Genomic DNA, 4273 nt, shown 5'->3' with positions numbered 1-4273 from the left:
TTGATTGACTGGATCTGACTCTATAGGAGACAGAGGCGGCCACTGGGCTGTGGTGTCCCTCCACAGCTCACTGCCCTACCAATAATTCCCTCAACTGGAGAGGGAAGTACAAACCTGTGTACACCCAGGTTACATTAGAAAGGACCAAGGAGTCCTGTCCCCAGTCTCCATCGTGCCCCTGCTCTGCCTGTCCTTCTTGCAGGAATACAAGGCAAAGACTCCCTAGGCTGGCACCCAGGACTCAGGCAATTGCCAGCAGACTGCTGTGCTGTTACAGGACTAGGGACACAGCTCTGTAGTCCTGATGTTGGTCCTGGACTTGATTAGCACTCTCCAATTAACAGCTGACAATAGTCTGGTTCCAAGAGAAGGTGATTCTTGGCTAACAAATTGACCAGGCGTATCTATCACCACACTATCAATCCAGCAAGTGCTTGTACTATGAGTAATCAGGCTGTTCACACACTGTTGTGTAACTGAAACATATTGAATGGTTTATTAATAATATAACAACAAATATACAACGGGTACATTACATAACAGCACTAAGCAGGAATGAAGCCCACACCCAATACAATTATTCTTATTATTCCTAAAACCTATACCTAACTGATCTCATACCTATTTTACAATTCAATCACCACAAACACTAGTACCACAGAATCAATATCAAATTGGGGATGACTTTGAACTTTTTTATGTGAGCGGTAAACTTTATTCGCCACTGGATCTGACATCCCAGAACACAGGGAACATATATCACACTGAAAGGGATGATCTGATGGCAGCTTATCTTCCGCTTTAAGGAAGGAAGGAGAAAGGAACAAGTGATGGGTGGGTGGTACTTATCCCAGATGGCAGAGGGCAGCTACTCAAGTGCTATGCATACCCGGAGAGAGAAATGGGGAACCCACCCTAAGCACTCTTACAGGTAGTCTCAGGATTCGAGGTCATGGGGGACGAATGCTAGCTCTATGGCAGCCTCACTGTCAAGGGTGTGCTTGCCTCATCTGACCTCCATGGTCACGGCATAGCCGAAGGCACAACACCACACATCGATCACCTACACCAACGCACCAATACACCAGAAAGCCACTTCCATTTCTTTCTTTCACCACACTTCTATCAGTCTCTCTCTCTCTTGCACAGGTATCAATCAACAAAACCAACCAGCAAACCGTGAAACCCACCATCCACATCGCACATGTACCCACTCACACCCAGGCATGCTATCACTCACTAACGTGCTAAGGGTCAATCAACAAAAGTGTTCACGGGGGCAGTACACCCAGCATGCCAGGGCTCTGTACACTGCACACCTTTGTGCTAGGCACTCTCTTCCAACATCTTCTGATCTTAACTGGGCACACTCTCAAATAAGAGCTCATCTCAGGCTCAATACATGACCACTTAAGCCAGGAAGCCAAACAGGTGAGGCTAACTAACAGTGCCAACTTTGTCTCCAACACTGACACCCCCTGTCCTGCTCCAGATACTACAGCCCTCTCTGCTCAGCCTGACACAGCTGGAGATGGCAGCTGGACCGGACTTTCCCAAGAGCTGATCCTGACCAAGGCCTCCCCTTGTCCCAAGAGAAACACACTGTATATGGGTGGTTCCCAGGGTCTCAAACAGGAAAGGAAACTCTCTCCAGTGCTAATGGAGGCACTGAGGGACTCAGAGGATGAGGAGGTACCAGAGTTAGATCTCATGCAAATTCCACCTTACACAAGGAGAGGAGATCCTCCTTAGTCCTGGACCTTCAGTCTCTGCCCAGCACCAGCTTTGGTCCCTCCTGCCTGCTGGGGACTCTCCCCCATCCCAGGACAATAAGGGTGCAATCGCTTCTTCTTCTTCTGCTCCTCAGTTTTGCCTACACCTATGGGTGTCCTGGGGACCAGAGCCATGGCTTGGCACAAGGGGTAATGATCCCCTTTCTCTCTGTCCCTTTCCACACAAGTCTTTTCTGAAATCCAGCTCATTGAGTGCAGCCCAGGGGTGCTCCCTGAGAGCTGCAGACACCACCACATTATTACTGTGCCAGGAGAGACATGGTAGCACAGAGCAGGGTAGGGGCTGCACCCAAAGGGGAAGCAGGCTGAGCACTGCTCCCTTGGGCCCATCCCAGCCTCCTGCCCTGCACTGACTCCCTGCACAGCAGTGACCAAGTGCAGGAGCTGAGCCCAGTCCAGGCCCCAACCCCCAGAGCCCTGCTTGCCCCTCCTGCACTGCCCATAAACCCTCCTGGGTCAGCCCGCATTAGTCCAACCCATGTGGGGAAGGGCTGGGAGGGGGGAGTCTCCCAGAGACAGCACCCTGGAGCTTGCACACACAGAAGACGCAGCACTGCACACTTACAATAACTTCCTGTATACCACAAACAGCGCCCGGGACAGCCCCAACACAGACCCACTGTGCTCTGATCTCAGGGCTGCAGCAAAAGCCACCAGCGCAGACACACAGAGGCAGCTGCTTTGGGTACAGCTGGCCCCCACAGCTCCTCCCTCGACACTACAGCTGTACTGGGAAGAGCACAAGTGACCCACCACATCCCCAATACCTGCCTGTGCCCACCAAGGAAATTCCACCAGAGACGAGTTGGGAATCAGACTCAACACATTGCAGCCAGGGCCTGACCTAGAGAGAAGGTACAGAAAGACCTGGACCTAGTGAGACAGATGCCCAGTGCGAGCTTCCCATTACCTGAGCCATCCAGTGAGAGCTTCCCTCAAGCAGTGATAGGCTGGGGAGTGTTTAATAGTGCCCTGAATCCCAAATAGTGCCCTGAATGCCCAAGATGTGGGCACCAAGGAGCAATCTGGTTATGTGGTGTCTAGTGGGTGAGCAAGCAGGGAGGGTCCAGCAGCTGGAAGCAGAATGAATGGAGTCAAGGGAAGAGGCATGTGGTGACCCAGGAAAGTGATTAACCCTCAGGATACTTCACTGCCGGCTGCAATGCATTACCCACCACTTGCTTTCTTGTCTTGAGGCTGATGCCTTTGTTACCTACACAAAGCAGCTAAAAACCAGGTGATGAGGTGAAAGCAGAGACAATCAGTCCACATTCTTAGCCAGGGCTCTCCTATGGGACCTGATCACATCCTCCTTGGCATCTCACCTCGGATACCAATGTGTGGGTCTGGTGCTCGGCAGGGCGCCTGCTGTCCTGTTCCAGTGGGGTTTCGCCCCTGCCGCTCTAGGCAAGTCATCCATGACTGGGGCTCGCTCCCCCATATGAGCTGCAGGAGATGTCCCTCCTAGGCAGATTCCCGGGGAGTGTCCCAGACACCAGTTGATACCACAATTCAACACAACAACAGAAGCTACAACAGGCAACATCTTAGTGACAACCAGACTCACTCAGGTGCCCAGAAATTTGTACCATTCTTGCTCTTGCCTGCCTCCTATTCTCTGCGTTCCCTTCCCTCTCCAGACCAAGACGAAGGGCCCCCCAGCCAGGCATTCCTCAACCCTAGGTCCCACTACAAGACTCAGAGAGGATCAAAGAGCTGAAACTCCTGGTGGCCCTGAAAGCAAGCAAGCAAGCAAGCAAGCAAGCAAGCAGGAGGAGCCTTGTGGGAAGGGATCTCCTCTGGGAAGCTGAAGTTCACACCCCAGAGTCTCCATTTCCCTCTGTCTCTCCCAACTTAGACAACAATTTGCAAACAGGTCAGACAGTTAAGAATCCCAAAGTCTCCTTGACAGAGGTAGCTCAGGGATGTAGGAACTCAAGAGCCACGGCTTTCCAGGGAGACATGGGCTACTCCAGCTCCAAGCCAAGTGGATCAGGCCCCTGCACTTCTGAAACGTTCACCCTCCAGGCATGGGCAAGATCACTGAAGTCAATGGAGATGCCAGGAAATGGAGTGGTTCCCCACCAGACAGTTGCTCTAGCTTCTTCAACCACAGGCCAGGGCTTGTTCCAGCCCAAACAGAACAAGGACCAGAGCAACAGCAGGGGAAGAAATCTGAGTCTTTTAAAAGAAGGTGGGGTATACAAACATGGCAGTCTGCTCCATAAAATGTATTTTTGCCCTATCACAGCCACCACCTATTGCCCTGCAACATCTGTGGACCACACCAGAGGGACCACACCCTAGGCACCAGGCTTTTGTCACATAGGCAGGGTGGAAAATCCCCCCTCCCTTAGGATTTCGACCCCAATGTCCCAAGCTGACCGGGACAGATTTTTGGAGAGAGTCACAGATGGTAGCATTTCTGCCACAGGTGGTATTCTCTTCTGTCCTACCAGTGACCGGACGTTGACGACGAA

This window comes from Alligator mississippiensis, chromosome 14, assembly GCF_030867095.1.
Source record: "Alligator mississippiensis isolate rAllMis1 chromosome 14, rAllMis1, whole genome shotgun sequence".
In the NCBI taxonomy this organism is placed as follows: Eukaryota; Metazoa; Chordata; order Crocodylia; family Alligatoridae; genus Alligator; species Alligator mississippiensis.
Note: the sequence above shows the minus strand (reverse complement) of the source record.